Here is a 26332-nt window from a genome sequence, read left to right as displayed (position 1 = left end):
CAGTGGGAGTTTCCCCCCAAAGAGGGACAAAGGACCCCCTGATGATCCTCTACCTAATCACATGAGCCAAGGTGTGAAAGCGGGTGTGGGTCCTAATCAGCCAGGGTTTCGGGTGAGCTCATTGTGAAACCTGGCCCCACCTTATCATGTGATTTCCTGAGGTCAGATGGCCCAGGATGTAAATGGTCTGAGATCCCTTCCCAGACGCCTTAACGTCCAGTGAAAACAACACATCATTTTCTCTCCAGTTACCCTCAGCAGTCCAACAGACCTCCAGCACCAGTAAAACATTAACCAGAAATTGTTTATGGGACATGTGTCGTTATTTATGTTTGTGGAAATCCATCCATCCATCCATTCGCTGCCGCTTATCCTTTTCAGGGTCGCGGGGGGCGCTGGAGCCTATCCCAGCTGTCATAGGGCGAAAGGCGGGGTACACCCTGGACAGGTCGCCAGTCTGTCGCAGGGCTAACACATAGGGACAGACAACCATTCGCACTCACATTCACTCGCACATTCACACCTAGTGGCAATTTGGATTATCCAATTAACCTATCCCCACAAGCTGCATGTCTTTGCATGTTTGTGGAAATGTGCATTAAATTAAAATAAAGATGCTGGTGTCTGACGTTACTGACTTCCCAATTGTGTGGCTTCTGGGGTGGCCTTCACAATTCAATTTTCAATTCAATTTTATTTGCACAGCGACAAATCACAACAATATAAAGTCGCCTCAAGGCGCTTTATATTGTAAGGCAGACCCTACAATAATACATACAGAGAATAAGCCCAACAATCATATGACTCCCTATGAGTGAGCAGTCTGGAGACAGTGGGAAGGGAAAACTCCCTTTTAACAGGAAGAAACCTCCAGCAGAACCAGGCTCAGGGAGGGGCGGGGCCATCTGCTGCGACTGGTTGGGATGAGAGAAGGAAGACAGGATAAAGACACGCTGTGGAAGAGAGACAGAGGTTAATAACAGGTATGATTCAATGCAGAGAGCTGCATTAACACACAGTGAGCGAGAAAGGTGACTGAAGAAGAAATACGCATTGCATCATGGGAATCCCTCAGCCACATACACCTGTTGCACTACACAACAAATGCAAGCATGTCAGTTTTATTCATTTTATGCTCATCTTCGTACAAATTTTAAAGGTAATGCAGTCAAAACTTTGTAAGTATCTGAGTGATTGGATGAAGCGGTTTGATGACGTAACACGCTATTTTAGTTTAAAATGCTTATAATGTTATGATAAATGGTAGTTTTGTTGTTACTTTTACAATATTATCCATCCTTCAGTTTCAGCGAACATGACAGTTAGCAGTGTAATAATTCCTCTGTGATAAAGAAAAATTAGCCTGTTTTCTTTTTGTGTGGGAGCTCGCACAGTGTTTCAACTTTACAGCCTTTTAATATGAAAGTCCTGTCAGTACACTTCCTTTTTACATCATTTCACACTTGCCCCGTGAAGGGCAACAGTCTGACGTCTGCTTAGCCAGGAAAGCTTCAGCTTGTTTCTTTCCGCACATCTTCCTCTTCACTGTCGGTGGCTTACAGACATGTTAACAAGCATGGACGTATCAAAACTTTGCTTGATTTTGCTGTTACCACTAGCTGTGTCCCATGATGCTGAAGGTAATACAAGGAAACTATTTTCATTATGCATTATTAATATTTTTAAATTTATAACCTCCTTGCTTTTAGTTTAAACTAAACACATTATTATGGGATTAAAAAGATGGTTTAACATTCACAAAATATAGAAACTAAAGTCCTCTCTGACACAGGCTGAATCTTGTATTTACCGTATTTTGCTGTCCCTGTTTACAGAGACTGTTGTGAAGACAGTCAGGAGAGAACACGATGTCACTCGGATTTGCAACAAGGAAAGTCAGACTACTATTGTTTTGATTATCTGTAAGATCAAAAGACAGAGGGACACAGGAGGAGAGTGTCATCTGCTGTATCGACACGGAGAGAACGTTACTCAGGAATGTGACCCCAGGTTCTCAATAACAAAAGAAAATCAGACTGCCTTTCTGGAGCTGACCAGTTTAACACCAGCTGATAGTGGGAACTTCACCTGTGAGTGTACAAACACTGAAGGGACATATATTGTCCATATCAGTGTCACTGTGGAAGGTAAATGCATTTTGGTTTCTTTATCTGACACAGTTATTCAGCACTGTGTCAGCATTGTATTGACCTGCTTATGTGTTTTTTATTCTTGTAATTTGTTCATTTCTTTTCTTCTTATTTTCACTTACAGCAGTTTAAATACTCTCACTGACTCATTTATCAGGTACATCTTTGAACCGAGTTGGACCACCTTCAGCCATCAAACATGTCTTCATTTTTTGTGGCACAACAAGGCGCTAAAAACATTCCTCAAAGATTCTCAAGACATATTGAAATTACATCATCACACAGTTGCTGCAGATTCGTCAGCTGCTCTTACTTGAAGCAAACTTTCCGTTCCACCACATCCCAAAGGTGCTCTGCTGGATTGAGATCTGGTGACTGCGCAGGCCGTACATGATTTGAGCGCCGTGACATGGTGTGGTATCCTGCTGGAAGCAGCCATCAGACGATGGGTATTTTTTGGGCATAAAGACATGAATGTGGTCAGCAACAACCTTCAGGCAGGCTGTGGTGTTTAAATGATGCTCAGTGGTTACTACAGGGTCCAAAGTTTGCAAAGAAAATCCCCCACAGAGCATTACACCACCAGCAGTCTGAACTGTTAGAAATCAACTCATCGGGCAAGGCATCGTTGTTTTAGTCTTCTGTTGTCCAGACTTGCAAACTGTAGCCTCAGCTTGCTGTTGTTAGAGGACAGCAGTGATATCCAGTGTGGTCCGCTCTGCCTCAAGGTTTGATGTGTAAACAGCATTTTTACCCAGAGAATCACAGCTCACTGGATATTTTCTATTTTTCAGACCATTGTCTGTGAACAGAGATGATTGTGTGGGAAAATCCCAGCAGATCAGCAGTTTGTGAAGCACTGGGACCAGTAACATGTGCCATGTTGCTCTGTTTGAGCATTGATTTGCTGACATTTTATTATTTTATTAACCTTTATTTAACCAGGAAGATGAAGCTGACATGTGATTGACAAATGAAATGAACACTGAAATATTTGTGTTACACCCTGAACAAGTATACCTCATAAAGTGGCCAGTGAATGTATATAAGCAGCTGGACCAATTTCAGTTCATAGTAATATTCAGAAAAGATGCAAAAGAAGAAGAAGAAGACAAAAGAAAAGAGCACAGTGACAATATTTAAAGCTCTGTGGTTATAAAACTGGGGTTTCATTACTTCACTCAGAGTTTCAGTAGACGTAAACTGTGTTTGATTTGTGTTTTGATTTCCAGGAAATGAAAGTAAATGATTTTACTGACAAATGCATCTTTTCAATGATTTAGACACAAACGAGGCCCACACTTCAGCAGACAAATCTTTTTCCGTTTATCTGCCCGGTGTTGTGATCATCTTTATAACTGGAGTGTTCGTGGGATTTATCTACTGGAGGAAAAGTAATGGGTGAGACTATTTTTGCTGCAGTAATTCAAAGATGATATAGATGTAGAGAAAGTAAAAGGAAACATCGCATTTCAATAAATGAGAATTCGGTGTGTGTTAAACATCATGTCTAGAATGAACACTTTTTATCCTTCCAAAAATAATTATCATTATTAAGAGAGAAGATAATATAAATGTAGATGTTCTTACTTGATTTTTCTCTGTTTGAATGTGAATAGTGTTACACTAATGCTGACATCCTTTCTTATCAACGTGGCTGCTTAAGGTCAGGAACATCTGGAGTGTCTGTACCTGAAAATCCCAACGGTTTGGTGAGCAATTTATTGCTACGATCTACAGCAGCTAGTTAAAAGTTTGCCAGTAAACATAAAACATGTACATTTATGTTTTAGGATGTTACTTATATAGATAATTACAGATTAGTGTTATAATACTATTAGTGCCAACTTCAGTGTCCTTTATTTTGTGAAGAAGCTCTTACAGAAATGAGCAGAAACATTAAATAATCCAGGCAACAGATGGAGAGATTTAAAGATCAATAGAGTGTGTGGGTAGACCGGGTTGAACTTGATTAATACCTAAAATATTTCACTTTTCTAAAGGATGACGATGAGCCAGATCAGCCCTATACAAACCTTCAGCAGCCATCGAGTGATTCCTACCAGACTATCATCTCAGTGAACCATCAACACGACAACAAGACACGCTCAGCAAGAAGCACAGGAACTGTGGGAGTGGATAATAAAGCTCTATGAAACATTTTAAAGTATATAAAACTTTAGGTGACATACTAATATAATAATATTCATATATTATAATAAACGTCCATCTTTTCACACTGGATAGTTGTTTCCCAGTAATGGAGACCATTCAGTCATAATACTCCAACTCAGGCTCTCAGATTTAATACAATACAAACACAATAAACTGTGGCAAACATGACTCTTTGTATCAGACTAGTTTTGTTTTTGAACAAACATCTCATCATAATTTGAACACAATGTCCATCCAGATAAACAGAGAGATCAGTCTGGCTTAAACAATGTTGGTGGTTTACCTTCTACTGTCCTTCCACTTTTATGTACTTCTATTTTAGACATAGTAAAAGTTTCAGTGTAGACACAAGAGGTGAAATAAGGAGGGTGCAAGTCTTCCTGCTTTCACTATAGTCTACCTCACACTGTCAGCCACAGTTACTTCCTCACCAGCATGACTGCACGGAAACTCTGCTTTCTCCTGCTTCTGCTTGTGGTTTTTAGCAGTGAAGGTAAATATATATAATTAAAAAAGAAAAGCTGTAAAGCCAGGTGTTTAAGAAGAAAGCTTTAGTTAGGTTAGTGAAATAATATATGTGATTGATTTTCCCACAACAACAAATATATAGAAACTATAATCCCGATTTTGTTTCATTTTAACTGGAACAATTTATAGAGACTCTTGTGAAGACAATTGGAAAGAAACCCGATTCCACTCAAATATGCAGCAAAACAACTCTGAATATTACTGTGATGATACTGTGTGAGATCAGCACAGAGAGGAGCCGAGGAGAACAGTGTCGTCTGCTCTATCGTTACGACCGAGGCTTTATTCATGGCTGTGACTCCAGGTTCACACTGATCAAAGAAAATGAGACTGTGTTTCTCCACCTGCTCAACTTAACATCTGAAGACAGTGGGAACTACACCTGTGAGTGTGGATTTCGTGGTGGATTGTATGTTCTCCATCTCAGTGTGACTGTGAGAGGTAAAAACATTTTCTATTTATACCCACACCGCAGATTCAAGGTGGATGTTTGGAACTGCGTTAACACTTTCTTTTCTGTCATACATGGTTTGAGGTCGTCATTCCCGCCTGCAGCGGATTAATGAAAGGTTTCAGTCAGGAGATGAACATCTGGAATGTTTTTAAGCTGTTCTTCTGGCTAATTTGTTTAAAATTTCATTATAAAACTGCTCCAATCACAACTTTGGTGTTATTTCATCAGTGAAATGTTTGAATGATGCAATTGTAACTCTAATGTAATGAAAAGATAAACATATTTTCCACTTTAATATAACAGGCTAATGCAAATTTCGTGACTTTTCATGTTTTCAAAATGACGTTTTTGTGTGTGTGTGGCAACATTCAACAGACGATGGAGATTCTTCTGGCATGAAGTTCATGGCTACAGTTCCCATCATTTCTGCTGCTGCTTCACTCATCAGTGTGGCTGTGATAACCTGTGGTTACAGCCTGAGGAGAAATCCTCGCAGGTGAAAACTTTTACTGACGCACTTAAACTCATGAAATGACCCTTTGAAATCACTTGAGCACATTACTGCATACAGCAGCCACTGTGGTGTTCAAAGTATCTCATAGGTTCTTTTAAAACACCACACATTAGTTGTAGACATAGCTAGTCTTGTTTTTGAGGTATTTTTCACCCCATGACCTCTGATGTTTTTATCCTAACAGAGAAAACAGATCAGGTCTAACTAACTTAACAGGATCTGAAACTCGCCAGATGTTTGTGAGTTTTCCATAGTTCTGTTTTACACTTAATTGTGCCGAGGCTGCAGTGCATTATGTCTGTTTTTAAGCTGCACTTTAATTAAATGTAAATGACAGTGTAAATTGTTGTTTAGGACAAAGAGGACCGCTACATGAGCCTTCATCGGCAAAACATCGATGTCTACCAAACTATCTCCTCCGGTCGCCTTCATCATGATGCTGAGGCCGCTGCATGTCACAGTCATGTACAATAATAATCAGAGATGGAGTTTTTATCCTGACTACGTGATCTATAAAACTATGATGCTAGACATGCTATCTATAAAAGACACTGACATTTTAACTTGCCAGCATCATGTGTACTGTTAGTTTGTTTTGCACTGAAAAAAGAGAAAAATATTAACGTCCAGTAAAACTTGTAATGATGTTGTGAATGAATTGCCTGAATTCATGGCTTTTAACACCATTTAATTTCTGTTTTTTATCTGGTTTGAACGTTGAAAATCCTCCACTTGGCTCTGTGGCCTCTGCCACCATTATGGTTTTTGCTATACTGGTCCACTTGATTACTTCCCCTGCCGGTGGCGGACTCCCTCAGGTATCGGTGCGTTGGTGGTTCTTTGTATCTGGGGGTGGGCATCCGGGTACACACCGGCTCACTCCTTGGCGGCCGCTTATTGGGGCTCGCTCGGGCCACTTCGGAGGTGGGGTGCCCCCGGCCTCTCGGCCTGGGGCTCGGTCACTCAGGCTCAGCTGGCTGCCGGCGGAGCTCACGGGCGCGTCACTGCTTCTGGCTGGCTTCTGGCTTCTGCTCCGCAGCTGCTGAATGAGCCCTCATCTGGGACTCTCCTCAGCTCTTACTGGGACAGTGGCGCGGCTGCCCCTCTGTTGGTCTTCCATGGTCTCTTGTGTTCTGGGGGCCTCTGGATGTCTGGAGTTTTGATCTCCTCCATACCTGCTTGATACCATAGAGGACAGGGCTGTGGCTCCCCACACTCTCTAGCAGATCATTACATGGAGAAACCTTTGGAATGCAAGCATGCTGATCCACACAGGTATGCACACAGGTGTACACATGGGTATTCATAGACGCGGACTACAGCTTTCTTGGCTGCTGCCTCAAAGCACACTGTGCACTGTCTATCTTGCGTGCTGCACAATATCGTTTACTATTTAGTAACTATTGATATCTATGACTAGCTAGTTTATTGTGATGGTGCTTTTTTTTTATTATTATTATGTTGCTCTTTGTTGTTTGCTGTCTCCCCTGTTTTTTTTGTTTTTCTTTCTCTCCATACAGGTGACCCAGGAGTTGTTTTTTTTTGTTTTTGTTTTTTCTCTCTTCCCCCCCTTCTCACCGTCTCTTCTCCCCTTTGGTTTTCTTTGAAAGGATGACAAAGGATGAACTGAAGCTCCGCCATCACGTGATGTCACATGCTGCTGTTTCTGATGTCACTTCCAGAAAAAAAAAAAAAAAAAAAAAAAAAAAAAAAAAGAATTTGATGATGATTTTATTTTATTTTGAGTCATTAGAATCAGAACGGGGGTCAGGAAAGAAGAAAAAAGATAAGCTGGGGAGAAAGTTAACAGAAGAAGAGGGAAAAATAGAGAAGAAGAGAAATAGATGGAGAGGAAGAGAGAAAAAATACTGAAAATCTATTTCATCATCTGCTGAAAAACACAAGGAAAAACCAACACAGTGGGGAACCCACAGCAACAACCAATAATATGCAGTAAGTAGGCTAGTAAGTAGTAGTAAATAATAGATATGTTACTGAGCAGTAAATGGGCCCAGAGGGCCGAGACCTGAGGGCACCCCACCCGCAGCACAGGCCCAACAGAGCCAGGGGGCCGGGCCCCACCGAGCAGCCGCCCAGAGTGAGCCACTAAACACAGAGAACCACTAATGCACTGTGGGTGGGGGCACCAGCTACTGGCAGGAAGTGTGGTGGGGGGAAATAATACGTGACTATTTTTATGTGGAGTGGAATTAAACTGCCATAGAATATGCTTGTGGTGGATTTGACTCAACACAAGCGTATTGTCAAAGTGTTCTTTGGCATGCATCGAGACAGTTTCTCAGATACTGAAGTGACTTGAGCAGAGCCAGTTAAAGCCTACTGTGCTTGAGTGGGCAGCTCAAGTTTCCACGTGGAAGGTTTAGTGAGACAAAGACAGGAAGTTAAAGCTGCTGACTAATAATCTGCAGGTTCCTGATTTGAGTCTCTGTTAAGAGGATGGTGTCTCTGAGATAATTGCTTTTGTGCATCGATAAATAAACAGGGAAATAAATGAATAGAAAAAAGCATCCGAGCGGATGTGCACCGACGGTGTGCCCACTGGTCTTAAAGTGCCTTTGCGCCCCTTACCATTTATGGAGGTCCCATTTGGGCACATTGGCATGGACCTATAGTGTACATGGATATTGCTTTGTATTAGTTCTGGTATATTATACAACACAATAACATGATGCAGTGCTGCTGTGCACCATTTCTGCAAAGAGTGTGGTGCAAGCAAGGAAGATAAGATAACTCTTGCACAGTCATACCTAGTGCAATAATACAACAAAATTGGAAACTGTCCCACCATAACACAATCATTTAGATACAATATTGGACTTTGTTTACATGTAACTGCACAAATAGAATTTAGAAATGTAATTATTGACAAGAGTGAACAACCACTTATAATGTAATCTACAGCTGTGACCAAACAGCTAGATAGAGAATCAGAAGTGTTGTGTTTTCTACAAAGTTTGCTGTTTCAGTGAGAGTCATATGTCATATCATTTCAAACAGTGGCGATCCAGAAATGTTGTACAAACGAGTAAGACTAACTATAGACTTTAGCCAAAGTTGTTAAGTTAGCTAAAGAGTTGGGATTGTGTGTAAGGCATAAATAAACCTAAAATGCAATGTTTTGGACGTTCTTTGGCACATTTCCCTACTCTGCAAGCATACGGGGCTCTGAGAGGGAACAAGATGACAACGAGGAATTCTACTGGAAATAGGGTTGCCAACTTCCTGAAAAATAAATAAGGGACACCTCGTGGCCAGGGCCAGGCGACCCAGTTGTCTTCACCCTTCCCAGTGTGGTGAATTTTCTAGCTCTTTTTTTTAACCATTTGACTTGAAGTTGATTTAAGTAGATATGTTCTACTTAAATCCTATTCTATTCTTTGTGATATGAACACATGTGAAACAAATGATCATTTAGCCATTTTTTTGTAGCTCAAAATGACAACATTAACACAGTAAAACAGGTCTCTTTCTTAAACAGAAGCCTGTCATGCTTAACTTTTGAGAATATAAGTAAATCTTTCTTTAAAAGAACTCTGTCCTGCTTAACTTAAAATAATAGAAAACAATAGAAAGAAAAATATTCTTGTAACAGTGCACATTTAGTGCATTTAGTACAATTGGCTTCAGTTGAGGTATTATTTCAGCTTTTCTAATGCTAATCAGCTGCTCCTGTTTGTAAACCCGCCTGTTCCCATGATTACGCATCTTAACTCATCATCATTATTCATCTATGTATTACTTTTATGTATTAGTCATCAATTTGTTGTAATCATCTATCCTTGCAGTTGTTTCTTACACAAAATAAGTTATATTATCACACTTCTGGCCACATAGCGCTGATATTCACTGCACATGCCCATATTAACTTTTTCCAGCCAGGTGTTTTCCTTTTCCCATTCTTCCCTTTCTCTGAGGGGAACAAACATTGCTGCTCTAATGCTGGGCTCACACTGTGCGGTTTTAGGCCCATTTTGAGCCGATTTTTGAGTCGTGCGACCGTTTTGGTGATCGGACTGTTTTTTGGCCTTCGTCGTGCGTCGTGTAGTATACGTGGGGTAACGAGAAGCGATTAACACCTCGAGCAGCTCCCGATCATCAATCGCTCGTGAGCCGCTCACACTGCTCACGCGCAAACACGTAAACGTCGGTGAAAAAGACGGAGCAGCGCGGCTGTGCAGCGTGTGATCTGGACACAAGCGATGGAGGCACAACTTGTAGAACTTTGGAAAGCTCATCCGAGCCTTTTCGATGTGGCCTCACAAAATTATCACGACCACAACAACCGTGAAAATAGTTGGATTTACACTGCTGCTCAATCACAGCTGCCTGATCAATGTTTTTCATTAGCAATTTAGCAAAGTTGATGGTGGTGGTGTGTCTGTGTGAGTGAAAGACAGAGAGCGACAGATTTTCTGCTATAACCTTCATTTTATGGAGGCACAGTGTGAGCACTCAGGTCGCATCAGAGCATCGGGCCGTATAGTGTGAGACCTGCATCGTGACCTACCAACTTCTAACCCCTGCGAGTCAATCGTGCAGTTTGAGCAGGAGCTGAATAACGTGACTGAAAAAAAAAATCGCACACTGTTTGCCCAGCATAAAGCTGGGCAAACAGTGTGCGATAAGTGTGCTGTCAGCTCATTGGTCACAAAGCAGGAGAGGGGCTGGGAATTATGTTTTCAAACAAAGTGTTAATTCCATTAAAAGTTATAGACTACTTTTGAGTCTCACTGTATTACGGGACAAAGTGCGTCCCTTATTAGCTCAATACGGGACGTGTACTTTTGTTTCTAAATACGGGACAATTCCGTATTTTAAGGGACGGTTGGCAACCCTAACTGGAAACAGTCGATCATGTCTGTTAAAGCTGAATTCAGGGCAAACTAAGCTAAATTAGTGTTTTTAGCTAACAGCTACAATAAGCATAAAAGTTACTGTTGGGCTGTTATTTGTTAACAGGGGCGATTTTAGCCCATTTTGGGCTGCAGCAGCATAAAATCCTCAGCAGGCTGGGTAAGCTTGCGTGAGCTCTCTGTGGAGGCTGTTGCAGCTGAGATGGCTCACCCGAGCGGTGCAAACTTAGTTACCTTCAAGGCTCCAGAGTCAGCTGAGGTCAGCAGCTCAGCCTCTGGGGAGGTTACAATCCCTGGAACAGCCAGGTCTCTACAACCAGAAACAGTCTTTGCATGTGCAGCTTCAGAACCAGACTTGAAGTTCCAGTTAGTGTCCGATGTCCCAGAAACACTCAGGTGCTCACTGAGCAATCTCTTGAGGCCAACACTCAGAAAATCAAACAGTCTTTGAGCCTTTGTGGGAACATTTATCGTCTGTGCTGGAAAGGTGGAAACATCTGGGAGATGCAGCCTTAACACACTGGGCTTCACAAGTCCTTGGAGGCAGCTCACTAAACTCAGGGATGCAGACAAAATCAGCACTTGCAGGAACACAATGTGCCCTCTCACAATGAGCTTGGAAGCATAAACTGAGTTTTCCTCACTGACTGTTTTAGACAGGATTGTGGGAGCAACACAAAAAGCAGCTTCAGCTGGAAACACACAGTTTAGTGTCTTTGCTGCTCGCTTTAAGTCACAATAAACAGGAAACTCATTGTGTCTCATGTCAGAATCACTCATATACAGGACAGGAAGAGGCGGAGCTTATTTCCTGCAGGGAGAGGTTAGCAGTCTGTGTCTTTCTCATTTCTGACTCCTAAAGAGCTGAAAAACACAGGCTGTTATTGGCTGGCTGACACTGGGATTAATGTCCTTGAAGCCAGCAGTCTTTAATGTCCAGGTTCAGAACGGGCAGGTGAAAAACAGTCCTTTATTTCCTCTGATGTTCAATAAACTGTCCTGATTACTGAGGGAGCAGAGAAAGTGTCTCCATCACTCACCACAGCTGGATGCTCTGAAATCCTGGAATCCAGCTGTGGAGAGGAGCGCCGGCGGCGTGGACGCAGTTTAGTAATCAGGGAACGGGAGACAGGAGGGAAACACAGCTGGGACCAATTACACACACGAGACAGGAAACAGTAACACAGGACTGTCAAAGTAAAACAGGAAATATAACACAGAGTCCAAAGTAAGGAGACGTGGGACACAGTGAAGACACAGAAACAGAAACCAGAACTATAATCACAAAACAAACTCAGAAACATAAAGAGTGAATCAGCTGATTCAGTGTTTGTGACAAAAACATGGATCCTGGTTAATAACTTTTATTTGTTTGTTTCTGTATTATTTTGTGTATCGTTCTTATGAGCTGTTGTTTTTTCAGTGAAATATTATTTCATTGTTTTAAGCTTTTTGTTGACTTTGAAGTGCTTAAGTTGATATTTTTGAACATTTAATTTGTTCGATTATTGTCGAGTCGATAAAACTGTCAAACGCACAGCTGCTTCCAGCACGGCCGGAGGAGAGGTGGCCGAGCAGACGCACAACACACACAGCTCACAGGTTTGCATTTCTATATATTGCAGATGTTGCAGAAATTGAGAGTAAAGAACTCAGAGATCCAGCGCTGTCTCCTGCCCCTTATTTATACACCACAACACAACAACAGGCGTAACTCACACAAACGGGTAACATGAGGCTCAGATGCTTTGGACGTGTTCACATATACTGGACACAGAATGATGAAGATGGAGCTGCAGGAAGGAGGAAAAGAGGAAAAACACAGAAAAGATTCACAGATGTGGTGAAAAAGGACACGACAGCTTCTGTTTGTTCGTTTGGTTTTTCTTTATTTGGTAAAGATTCAGAAATAAAGAGAAGATCACATGTTTGAATATTATATTAACGTTCTGTAATTACAACAAGTTGTAAAATCTTTCCAGAGTGAGACAGAGACTGTGCAGAGACTGTAGAAGGACAGAGCAGCAGCAGAGCAGTCCAGATACACTGATGATCCTCTGTCAGATCCAGAGGGACACACAGGGCTGATGCTGGACTCTACATTGTGTCTGACAGTGGAGCTGTTCTCAGAGCAGTTCACTCTGCAGCACTGACAGTCATCTGCACTTCATTCCTCTGTCAGTCACTGCTGGATGAAGCTCTCCTCTCCACCTCCCAGTAACATGGCCCAGTCAGAGCGTCTCTACACACAAGCTGCTGCTGCTTCAACCTCTCTGGATCATCAGGACACAGCTGCTCCTCTCTCAGCACACACACCGTCCTGTTTACCATCATCACCTCCACCTGCAGAGAGAAGGAGGAAGAGCAGAGGGGATAAACGAGTGTTTCCAGAGACTCTTCATCAGCTGTCAGTCAGTGATGCAGCACATCCAGTATAAAGAGCAGCAGGGACGTCAGTGCTGGGACTGTACTAGGACTCATTGTTGCTTCACTTTTTCTAATCTTTGGATTTTTATTGAAGTTGCTGAAAATGTTTTTCCCTCCTAGTTTGAGTTTGGACTTTCATTCATTAGAAGAACCTTGGTGTGTCCACTCTGAGCTCTGTAGGAACCCCAACAACAAGCCCAACAATCCAGATGGACGGTTCCAGCTGTTAACTGGAGGAATTCCATCCAAACATCTGCTCTCACTAAATTCTTCCTCACCTACAGACTGTGTTCTTCACTGCTTTAAACTTGGAAATCAATGCAGTCATTGGTCTGCGTGCTGCTTTGTTCAGAGAGCTGATTGGCTGTTGACAGTGTTTGATCAGAGCGTGTCAGCCGTTACTATGGTGACCATAAGGGTGAAAAACAGGAAGTGTTTGTGTCCAATCCTGAAGCCTGTCACCGTTCTCCTCTCACAGCTTCACTGAGAAGCTGCAGCTTTACAGGAAACACTGGATCTTTGTTTCATACTGACTGTGTTTAGTACAATACTGCTGACAGCACCACCCACTCACTCCATCACTCTACTGACCTCAGAGTCTCCAGTCTGTAGTCTGGACTCTGCTGAAGATCAGACAGCTGCTTCACATCTGGATCCTTCACGTTGTTTCCATACAGCTCCAGCACTCTCAGATGGGAGGGGTTGGACTTCAGTGCTGCTGCCAGATAATCACAGCTGATCTTTGACAAACCACAGCTCCACAATCTGTATAAAGAATGAAAGATGTAAGTTTATTAGACAAAGTGCTTGAAATCATTCAGTGTTTCATCATCTGTTCAGAGCTGAAGAAGGTTCAGAATGTAGAAGTTTAGAAAATGGAAACTCCAAACAGCTGAAGCCAACAGGAAGCAGCTTCAAACAGGAAACTGTGCAGAGTTTCAGACTATATGTCCTGATGCAGCCAGTTGGATTTTGGAGATTTGAATCTCTGTTCTGTGACTAAGTCCTTGAATCATTTCTTCCAGTTGGTCCAACAAGACAGACTAAGTATTGGACATGTGTTGTGGCTCCATCAGGGGAGCTTCTAAATGTGATGTGATGGCCCCTCTGGGTCTGTCAGGTCACAGCACTGAAGAGAGCTCAAACTGGGCACACAGCTGTTCCAGTCTGGACCAAAGACTCTATACTGGGACTGAGGGACTGCTTTGACTGCACCCACTGGGACTTTTTAAAGGCTCATGTTCTCACTTAGATCATCGATTTCTACTGACATTTCTTTCTGGGAAAAATGGGGATTACTTTGGAAACAGGAAGTATTTTCCCCAATAAGCAGCCCTGGATTAGTAAATCACTCCAACATGTTCTCAGGCAGAAGAAGCTGTCTTGTTATGAGGGAGAGAAGAAAAAGATTGAGGCACAGAAACCTGTTGAAAGAGAGATAAAGCAGCTAAAACCAGGTGTAAAAGTAAAGCAGAGGATGAGCTGAATAAAGGACACTCAAGGCTGGCTTGGAAAGGAATGAAGTCCATGGTGGGGATGCAGAACAAGGAGCAAAGATGAATGTGATGCTGAATCAGCAGAAGACTTGGACTCATTTGATTCCAGCTTTGATATCATTGATTTCAATGAAGAGCTTTGTGATTGTAGCAAAGGGCTGGTAGCTCTGAGAGTCCCACTGATGAGGTGTTTGTGTGGAAATCTCTTAGTGGGACCAAAGAGAGAAAAAGCCCTGGTCCTGATGCTGTGGGAGGGAAATGATTGAAGTGTGCTGTGAGGAACTGACTGGGAGATTTTCACACATTTTCCAGTCCTCCTTGGAACAACAGCAAGTTCCCAGCATATGGAAACAAAGGTTAAGTGTCCTATGGCACTCAGTGATGATGGTGCTGTGGCCCCACCACCTCCACCTCTTTGTAAAGGAACTAACTGTAATCTGAAGCTTCAAATGGAACTAAGACTTCCTCCACTAGGTGGCAGTGTCTGATGAGAAAGTGTTAGTGGAGCTGGCCTGGAGTCAGAAACAGGAAGATGCAGGATTTGGGCTGAAATGGGCAAAAGTGGTTAGCACTAGTGCCTTAGAGCAAGAAGGTTGTAGGTTGAAGCTTGTTGGTCAGCTGGGCCTTTCTGTGGAGGTTGGATGTTCTCCCACAGTCCAATGAAATGCTGCTTAGGTTCATTGGTGCTTCTACATTGGCTGTAGGTGTGGATGTGAGGGAGTGCTTCTCTGTCGCTCTCTGTTGGCCCTGTGATGGACTGCTCACCTGTGCAGGTGGACCACGCCTCTTGCCCTATGACAGCTAGGGCACAGGCTGCAGCCCTGTGAGCCTAAGCTGAATAAACAGTTAGCAAAAATGATCCATAGATGGCCTGAAATCCCCCAGTTAGCAGTTTGGTAGATAGCTATGACATGCTAATCCCATCCAGCAGCTGTATTCTACCTGTAAGCTGATCCCTGCTGAGCCAAAGCACTTTTTCATATACAAATTACAACCTTTAATAGAAACCTATTGGTCAGCATCTTATTAGCCTGCTGTTAGCTTCATTCCACAGAAAACTGAGAGAAACTAACAGAGTTGATAAAGAATAAAGAGAAGTGTGCTGATTTAAAGCCTTTGAAGTGCTTCAGATGATCTCTGTCCACTTCTGTCCACTCATTCATTCATGTAAGCTTTCTAATGCAGCTTTGATCTTCACAGTCTGCTTGATGAAACTCATTCTAACCCTGAATGTCAGAGTGTTCCTCCTTCTCTTTCCCATCATTCATGCTGGCAGTGGAGGAGATTTGGATGTTGGACTGTGTTTTGGATGATGTGTGTATGTTTGTGTTGGACTGCTGTCTGTAAAGCAAACGCACATTTTGCTTTGATTTTCAGTGTCAGACAGACTTTAAGGTGCAATGAAGAGTTTGAGAGTTTCACAGTGAATTTTCCAGTGGAGGATTTTTCTTCTTCTTTGAAGGTTTGAAATGTGAACATTGTTCTGCTGCAGTCAATGGACTAAACCAGAGAAGAAGAAAACAGACTTTACCATGAAGATCCTCAGTGTGGATCAGTATAATATCAGCCTGATGTCTGCAGTTTAGTGTCAGCACAACTTTCACATCATATTCATCTCAGCACAACTAAAACATGCTGACTGACCTCAGAGTTTCAAGTTTACATCCTGGACTCTCCAGGAAACCACACAGATGCTTCACTCCTGGATCCTGCAGGTTGTAGTTGTCGCTCAGGTCCAGCTGTCTCAGATGGGAGGGGTTGGACTTCAGTGCTGCTGCCAGATAATCACAGCTGATCTTTGACAAACCACAGCTCCTCAATCTGTATAAAGAATGAAAGATGTAAGTTTATTAGACAAAGTGCTTGAAATCATTCAGTGTTTCATCATCTGTTCAGAGCTGAAGAAGGTTCAGAATGTAGAAGTTTAGAAAATGGAAACTCCAAACAGCTGAAGCCAACAGGAAGCAGCTTCAAACAAACACAACAAGAGAAAAAACTCTGAATGTTTCACATTAAAGTCGTACATTTCTCATAAAAACAGGACAAAGACTTGAAAAAGTCGTGTTTTTCCTTCCAGGAACCACATGGCTTCACTTTTAAAGGTGAAGTGTGACAGAAATGGACATATTTGAAGTCCAACACCTTTTTCCAGTCACATTATTAAAGCAGACAAACTACAAGCTCATTTTCATTCCAACAAGTCATCTTCTGACCTGGACTAACAACACTGGTCTCTATGTGCGGCTGGCTGTGAGACCAGTGCTCAGGGAGCGTCTACAAAGTGCAACACTGAAAGAACATCACACACTCATTTGCTTCCAGCACTTTCACACAAACATCTACTGTCATTATTGTCACCAAACTCGGTGGATCCTTTATTGCAAATTCAAATGGGATCAAATGGTCAGACAAAAAAGTGGGTTATGAGGAAATATGATGAAATGTTGTGTATTAGCAGCAACTTATTGAATCTTTTTCCTCAGAAACCAAACAAAATGATTGACAAACATGTTTTTACAAACTCAGTGTTGGACTTGGATCAGCAGGATAAGCTGATGTTTAAAGGCATTTGAGTCTCGCTGTATGAGAGTCCAGTTATTACTCAATATTTATGGATGATGTTCTTTCAGTGTTGCACTTTGTAGACGCTCCCTGAGCCTCACAGCCAGCTGCACATGGACCAGCTGACATTACCCAGCATTAGAGGCGGCTGTAAAAAATTCATGTTCCCATTTAAATGGTTTTAATTTGAATAAAACGATGTTGATTCATTCAATCCTGAATCGATGTTTAATATAAATGTATTTTGCCAGAATCTCAGGTTAAAGCTCACAAACTATTTCAACAAGCAGCAAACAGATAAAACAGTAAATGAGAGCAGCTAAACACACAAAGATGGAAACACAGAGCGTGGATCGTTCACTCGACGGCACGTCCACGGACACGCCGTCGGGGCTGAAAGTGGACAGCTCACAGATCCTGAAGCTGCAGGTTTCATCTGTCTCCAACCAAAACTGAGTGAAGCAGCAGCAAAAGAAGATCCAAACTCTGCTTCACGTTTGATAAACATGCTCATGAATTCTCTCTGACTTTGGCTGTTCCTGCCTGCACAGCTCTCTCTCTCTCAGTGTACTCCAAGAACAGCTTCAAACATCTGTTTCTGCATCATTCACTGTTTATTAGCCACCAGTCTGCTGTTGTGTTCAGTGCTGTCGGCCTCTGACAGTAAAGCCTCATTTCTGCTGTTCCATGGAAACTTTTTAAAATGATGACAGATTACAAACTCTCAGCTGTGTCTGTAATCAAACCTCTGTAACTTTGCTTCACTTCAGCAGCATCAGCTCATGTTCACATGTTGCTTCATGGTTTGCTTCAGTTTTTGATCGACTGCAGAATATTTTGAAGGTTATCTGCTATAAAAAGCCAGAAGAGGAAAATCTGCTTCATGTGTTTCTGTTTGATCCTCAGTGACTTTGACACAAAGGCCTCTGCTGTGATGATCACACCTCTGATCAAGTCTCACAGTGTCACAACTGATAAATGATCAGAGTTAGAATATTTCTGACTGTCTGCTGTGTGCCGTGACCTTTGACCTGCTAAAGACAGTCAGCTGTGGATTATTCATTGTTGTGTCTGATACTTAGAACTGTGAGGAAGAAGCTACACAGTTAATCAGGGTCCCCTCTCTCTGAATCAGGAAAGGTGGGCAGGCCGCGTGTGGGCCGCGGGCCATACGTTGAGCATCACTGTTTGAAATGTGAACATTGTTCTGCTGCAGTCAATGGACTAAACCAGAGAAGAAGAAAACAGACTTTACCATGAAGATCCTCAGTGTGGATCAGTATAATATCAGCCTGATGTCTGCAGTTTAGTGTCAGCACAACTTTCACATCATATTCATCTCAGCACAACTAAAACATGCTGACTGACCTCAGAGTTTCAAGTTTACATCCTGGACTCTCCAGGAAACCACACAGATGCTTCACTCCTGAATCCTGCACGTTGTTCTTATTCAAAGACAAGGAGTCATTACTCAGGTCCAGCTCTCTCAGATGGGAGGGGTTGGACTTCAGTGCTGCTGCCAGATAATCACAGCTGATCTTTGACAAACCACAGCCCCTCAATCTGTATAAAGAATGAAAGATGTAAGTTTATTAGACAAAGAGCTTGAAATCATTCAGTGTTTCATCATCTGTTCAGAGCTGAAGAAGGTTCAGAATGTAGAAGTTTAGAAAATGGAAACTCCAAACAGCTGAAGCCAACAGGAAGCAGCTTCAAACAAACACAACAAGAGAAAAAACTCTGAATGTTTCACATTAAAGTCGTACATTTCTCATAAAAACAGGACAAAGACTTGAAAAAGTCGTGTTTTTCCTTCCAGGAACCACATGGCTTCACTTTTAAAGGTGAAGTGTGACAGAAATGGACATATTGAAATCAATGATATCAAAGCTGGAATCAAATGAGTCCAAGTCTTCTGCTGATTCAGCATCACATTCATCTTTGCTCCTTGTTCTGCATTCCCACCATAAATATAAAGAGGCAAAACTCACATTTTCCAAAATCCTCTTTAAGCTTCGACAATAAAGGAAGATAGTTTTATACAAGTCTTTGTGGTTTTCTTGTCACCCAGATGCCCGAGTACTTAAACTTGTTATAGCTGGGTTTAAAAGGGGCTAAAATACACAAAACTCCCCAGTTGTCGTACAGATAGACTTTGCCTCGCTCTTCCCAAAATTCACTTTATATCCAGAAATTGTCCCAAATTCCTTAAGTATGCATTAAGGTGACCTTGAGGCTCTTAAAGGTGCCTATAAATAAAACGTATTATTATTATTATTATTGTAAGTCTATCCAAAAGTTTGCGGAGGCTGTTCGATGGGTTGGAAATAAATAAAATCATGTCGTCGGCATAAAGAGAGACTTCATGTTCGATACCCCCTCGATGTTTTCCCTCAACACCAACACATTGTCTCAGAGCAACAGCTAGCGGTTCAATGGCAAAAAGGAGACAGAGGGCATCCCTGTCCTGGGGGGCAGATTATTGTTAGTCTGGACGGCTGTTAGAGGGGAGCAATACAATACTTTTATCCAATATACAAAATTAAAGACACATTTTTTAAGCGTATAAAAAAAAAAATCCCATCTCACCCAATCCAACGCCTTTTCTGCGTCAAGCCAAATTACAGTTTCCAATGTATCACCTTTAACATGGGTATAAATGATATTTAATAGAGCTCTAATGTTCAAAAAAGAGTGCCTAATAAAGCCCGTCTGGTGAAATAATGGAGGACAAATACTTGTGTAAGCGACGGGCCAACACTTGAGCCAGGATCTTGGTGTCTGTGTTGAACAAAGATATTAAACGACATGAACGACAATCTAAATGGTCTTTTTCCTGTTTTACAATTAAACACATCACTGCTTGATGCATTGTTGGAGGCAACGACTGTGAGAGGAAGGATTCTTCAAAAGTTGATTTTAACAGTGAATTCAGTCGGTCAGAAAACTTTATGAAAAAATCAGATGGATACCCGTCGGGGCAGCAGATTTTCCAGACTGCATGCTCCGTACGGCCATTTCAATTTCAACATTAGAGACAGGTTCCTCCAGACTAGCGATCGCATCTTCTCCCAAGGAGGGAATATAAAACACCTTATTGAAATCATTGTGGATCTCAAGGATAGTTTGGTTGTCTGTAGACCTTATTCCCTGGTCATTGTAGATCTCAAGGATAGTTGGTTAGCTGTTCTTAGTCGTAGCTGGTGAGCTGATAACTCGCCTGTTTTTTCTCCATGTTCATAAGCGTAGCTGCAACTTTGACTCAGCCTGTTTTGTAGATATGAGATTGTATTCAGTTTGTCATTGTAACCGCTGTGTATATAATACAGGCTCAGGAGAGTGGCTGTACACAGCATGTAGTTTAGTCATTTCATCAGCTAACTGAGAGAGGCGCTCGGTCCCTATTTTATTCCAACCGCCCCCAACATGTCCGGCTGGATAACCACTGCTCATCTACCATCACATCACCATTACTCTGCTGACCCATGACTGCACTCCATCATACAGCTCCAACCTCTTCATCAAGTTTGCGGACGACACAACGGTGGTGGGTCTCATTAGCAACAGGGATGAGACCGACTACAGAAGTGAGGTGAGACGCCTGGCCACGTGGTGTGCTGACAACAATCTCTCTCTGAATGTGGAGAAGACGAAGGAGATTGTTGTGGACTTCAGGAGAATGCACACCCAACATGCTCCTCTGACCATTGACGGAGCGTCTGTGGAGAGAGTGAGCAACACCAAGTTCTTGGGTGTGCACATCACAGAGGATCTCTCCTGGACGTACAACACCACAGCACTGGCCAAGAAATCACAGCAGCGTCTCTTCTTTCTCCGCAAACTAAGAAGAGCAGGAGCACCAGCCCCCATCATGTACACTTTCTACAGAGGCACCATCGAGAGCATCCTGTCGAGCTGCATCACTGTGTGGTTTGGAGCCTGCAATGCGTCCTGTCATAGAACCCTCCAACGCATAGTGAGAGCTGCAGAGAGGATCATTGGTGTCTCTCTCCCCTCCCTCCAGGACATTTACAGCACCCGTCTCACTAAAAAAGCCCTTTGCATAGCGGCTGATCCCACACACCCAATGCAAAGCTTCTTCAAGCTGCTGCCGTCGGGGAGGAGACTGCGGAGTCTCCAGGCCAGGACCAGCAGGCTGAAGGACAGCTTCATCCATCAGGCTGTCAGGAAGCTTAACTCCCTCCCGATTCTGCCCCCTCTCCCCTCTCTCCTCCACGGTCTCACTGAACTCTGTCACACAAACACAAACACACACACTCTCTGACTCACTCACTGGCCTGCACCAGTTACCAGTCACTTTGTGGAGCATTGGACTGCCATTACCTCATAAGACTTTGTTGTTACACTTTCTCTTACCGTACACTACTAAATCTCCATTTGCACTATTTGCCTATTTGCACTACTCTGCCTGGTTTACACTCAATGTCACTTACCCATTATATTGTATATTATATAGCTTTCTTGTTATATGTAAAATTGTATTTATTTAAATTTTTACTTTTTAATTATTTTACTTGCATTTTTTAATCACTTTTATATTTAAATATATTTAAATGTTCATTTGCTATTTATCTAGGGATTGAAGAGTAACGCAATTTCTATTCTCCGTATGTCCTGTACATGTGGCAGAATCGACAAATAAAGTTGACTTTGACTTGACTTTGACAATGAACACCGGTATACCACAAGGCTGTGTGATGAGCCCTTTCCTCTACTCCCTCTTCACCCACGACTGCAGACCTGCTGATGGTTCCAACACCATCATTAAGTTTGCAGATGACACCACGGTGATTGGCCTCATCAGTGACAACGATGAGGCCGCCTACAGGGAGGAGGTGGATCGTCTGGCTGAGTGGTGCGACAGAAACAACCTGCTGCTTAACACTGAGAAGACCAAGGAGCTCATCGTGGACTACAGGAGGAATGCTGACCCACATCCACCCATCCACATTAAGGGGACAGCTGTGGAGCGTGTGAGCAGCTTCAAGTTCCTGGGAGTCCACATCTCCGAGGATCTCATCTGGACGACCAACTGCTCCAAGCTGGTCAAGAAGGCTCACCAGCGCCTCTTCTTCTTGAGGACTCTGAGGAAGAACCACCTGTCCTCAGACATCCTGGTGAACTTCTATCGTTGCACCATCGAGAGCATCCTGACCAACTGTATAACAGTCTGGTACGGGAACTGCTCTGCCTCGGACCGGAAGGCGTTGCAGAGGGTCGTGAAAACTGCCCAGCGCATCGCCGGAGCACCACTTCCTGCCATAAAGGACATCTACAGGAAGCGGTGTCTGAAAAGGGCTGGGAAAATCATCAAAGACCCCAGTCACCCATCACATGGACTCTTCACCCTCCTGCCCTCCGGGAGGCGCTACAGGAGCCTCCGAACTAAGACCACCAGGTACCGGAACAGCTTCTTCCCCACAGCTGTCAGACTCCTGAACTCTGCCTCCTGACATCTGACCCACGTTAAACTCATGGACTGAACATACACACACCCACAATGGACAACTGTACCCTCAAACACACAATAATAACATGGACTGAATCACCACTCACAACCACCAGCACTTTATATAGCCTCTGTAGAAACTATCTACACCCTCACTTATCTTAACTGCACTAGCTCTGTGTAAATAATCATTCTGTACATTCGATAATCTTTAATCCTACAACTGTTTACAACTTGCATAGTTCCCATTTCTGTATAGCTGTATATCTCAGATTCTGTAAAGTTATTTATTTCATATTCTGTATAGTTTTTCATATTTATATCCTGTTCATATCCTGTACATAGCTTGTACTCACTACAGCCTGTACATACTTATAGTTATAGAATATTCACAACATACTTCATACCGTGTACATTATAACATACCATAATAGACCCATTTCTGTAATATACTCACATATCTATATTATTGCTAATATATATTGTAATATATCTATATCACTAAAGCACTTCTGGATGGATGCAAACTGCATTTCGTTGCCCTGTACCTGTGCATGTGCAATGACAATAAAGTTGAATTCTATTCTAATTCTATTCTATTCTATTCTGTTTGGCACAAAATGAAATTATTTGGCCTCTCAGATGCTTTTAGAGATTCCCAAATGACTGATGATGACATCTCTGGGGTCTGATTGATAGAAAAAAAATGTCTTTGAGACCTTTTGTAACTGACAAACTCTTCATCTGCTAACAACACTGAGTTGAATCTCCATGACTGATAGTTGGAGCAGGCATCAGGAATACACATTGAAAAAACAAGAGGAGAAATCACCAGAGTCTTATAATCACATTCTGTAACTAAAGGGAGACGTTTTTCTATACAAATATATGTTTTATGGACATTAGAAAAAAAAGAGTATTGACGTGAAGCAGGATTATGAAATCTCCATACATCAGCCAGCCCATAATTATCAAGAAAGCTCTGAATGACGCATGCTGACTTTGGACTAAGTGTACTTTTGTGTGAACTGTGGTCCATAGCAGATAATGAGCAGTTTAGGTCTCCCTCAAAGATGATATTGTGTGATGACATATTGGGGAGCCGCGCAAAGACATTAGTGAAAAATCTGTGATCGTCCCAATTAGAGGCGTAGATATTTGCTAAGATCAAAGGAAAACCATAAACTATATTTTCTGCACTTAAAATCCTGTAATTTTCTCATAAATCGACAGTGCGCCTTATGGATGAATTCTGGTTGTGCTTACTGACCTCGAACCGATTTTATGTGCTACACGGCGCTCAGAAACCTTTCAAAAGATGTTTTGGTACGACTTTACTAAGCTACGAGGCCGCACCGCTTGATGGATTGTTGGAGCATTACAGCTACGAGGAGCCTCGCGGAGTGATACGTACTCTGCTTCAACGTAATATTACTGTATTGAGTGTGTATAAGGACCATAAATGGCACCTGTTACATTCGCGCTGTCTTCTCTGCATCTTTCCCCTTTTCCTCTGGTAGAGTCGGACTCATCCAGAGGAAACATTCCTGTTTACCCTCAACTTTCTCAAGATGTTTGTCCACTCCTGACTCGGTTACAAAGAGGATTTCAAACTCCAGGCTGTCAGTCACGCAGTAGAACCTGGGAACAGAGCAGCTGCTTGTTATTATGCTCAGCGTCTGTTAGTTTACATTTTGACTGCACGATTGTGAGCTTTTTGTTATGCACAAAAACAACATTGTTTTCTTTTATTTATGGGGCATTATTATTTAATAAATGCTGATCATTTATTTCTGAGTAATTGTTTCATGTACATCTACGCTGTATGTTAATAAATGTGCCTGTGTGAGATTTGGGACACAGCTTTGACTAAGAACTCTCTTTTTGTTCGAACTTTCTGGCTTCAAAAATATCGAGATATATATCGTATATCGCCACCCAGCTAAAGAATATCGAGATATGAATTTAGGGTCATATCGCCCAGTCGTAATATTGCAATAGGTTGTCCGTTAAACTCAAGCGGGGCTTGGGCCCTGGCACGGCGTAGCCACACAATCCTGGTAGTAGTGACGCTCGGCTATGACGGCGTGCGGGTTACCAGCTGGCTTTCTCAGGATAGGGCTCCTGTGTGAGCGGTCGACAATAACGTCTTTATCCATACCCAGCACTTCACGTAGTAGCACGGATACGGCCGTGGAGGAGCTCGAGTCCAGGCCCTCTGGGATCCCTATGATGTGGATGTTAGCTCTCCGCTTCCTGCCTTCATCACATTTATCCTTCAGGTCAGACAGCTCCTCCTTCATACTCTCTACTGTAGACTGCAGGGTGGTCACCTCATCGCTCCACATTGACACCCCATCCTCAGCTTCTTTCACTCTAACCTTTACTCCATCAACTTCGCCGCACGTCGTGTGAGTGTAAACCACTACAACATGTAGACGGCCGTCTGCAGGCTGGATGTAGCACCACCGCAGAGACGTGCTGCAGCTCTGTTTAGTTACCCAGCTGACAGCAGAGGCTGTAGTTTACTGTTACCAACATGGAAAACTGAAGCTTCATCAGATGGAGCTACAGAGCTGGAGAACAAAGGAGACTGAGAGGCCAGAATGATGTGGGAGGAAACATCAAGAGCCTGTTTGAAAGGAGACACATGTGGATGCTGTGCCAGTCTGTGGTCTGTCAGAAGTCAGCTGAGTCACACTGCAAGAAGCTGCAGAATCTCAGAGGAGGAGATTTGGAAGTGTTTGTGGGACAAACTGGACTCAAAGAAAGAAGATGTTTGTGAAGTCTTTGGTGGAGGTGAGCAGTGTGAAGCAGAACACATGCAGATGAATCAGGAAGGAACAAACTGAGTGGGCGGAGCTGTCTGAGCCCCGCCCACACAAACACAGCTCTCTGAATCAGTAAAGGTGGGCAGGACGCGTGTGGGCCGCGGGCCATACGTTGAGTATCACTGTTTGAAATGTGAACATTGTTCTGCTGCAGTCAATGGACTAAACCAGAGAAGAAGAAAACAGACTTTACCATGAAGATCCTCAGTGTGGATCAGTATAATATCAGCCTGATGTCTGCAGTTTAGTGTCAGCACAACTTTCACATCATATTCATCTCAGCACAACTAAAACATGCTGACTGACCTCAGAGTTTCAAGTTTACATCCTGGACTCTCCAGGAAACCACACAGATGCTTCACTCCTGGATCCTGCAGCTTGTTGTTGTCGCTCAGGTCCAGCTGTCTCAGATGGGAGGGGTTGGACTTCAGTGCTGCTGCCAGATAATCACAGCTGATCTCTGACAAACCACAGCGCTCCAATCTGTATAAAGAATGAAAGATGTAAGTTTATTAGACAAAGTGCTTGAAATCATTCAGTGTTTCATCATCTGTTCAGAGCTGAAGAAGGTTCAGAATGTAGAAGTTTAGAAAATGGAAACTCCAAACAGCTGAAGCCAACAGGAAGCAGCTTCAAACAAACACAACAAGAGAAAAAACTCTGAATGTTTCACATTAAAGTCGTACATTTCTCATAAAAACAGGACAAAGACTTGAAAAAGTCGTGTTTTTCCTTCCAGGAACCACATGGCTTCACTTTTAAAGGTGAAGTGTGACAGAAATGGACATATTTGAAGTCCAACACCTTTTTCCAGTCACATTATTAAAGCAGACAAACTACAAGCTCATTTT

General features: G+C 42.6%; 1 protein-coding gene and 1 long non-coding RNA gene across 2 annotated transcripts in view; both read right to left on the bottom strand.

The window, feature by feature from the left end:
* LOC146548168 (ribonuclease inhibitor-like) overlaps positions 1–16363 on the bottom strand; it is a 343680-nt gene extending 327317 nt beyond the window's left edge. The window contains exon 1 of the mRNA XM_085266265.1: positions 16263–16363. The gene's annotated coding sequence lies outside the window, so the exon portion shown is untranslated. The remainder of the gene's footprint in view (positions 1–16262) is intronic.
* A 6-nt stretch (positions 16364–16369) lies between these two features.
* Positions 16370–26044, bottom strand: LOC146548167 (uncharacterized). The gene is made up of 3 exons (XR_014890931.1): positions 25788–26044; positions 18549–18743; positions 16370–16439 (listed from the first exon to the last, which is right to left on the bottom strand). It is a non-coding gene; the product is annotated as an uncharacterized LOC146548167 (long non-coding RNA).
* Between the last annotated feature and the right edge of the window lie 288 nt (positions 26045–26332).

The sequence above is a fragment of the Mchenga conophoros genome, linkage group LG23 (assembly GCF_057382185.1).
Source record: "Mchenga conophoros isolate Kocher_MC1m ecotype Shallow Benthic linkage group LG23, M_conophoros_male_GT1.1, whole genome shotgun sequence".
Classification (NCBI taxonomy): Eukaryota; Metazoa; Chordata; class Actinopteri; order Cichliformes; family Cichlidae; genus Mchenga; species Mchenga conophoros.
This window is presented reverse-complemented; position numbering and strand designations above follow the sequence as displayed.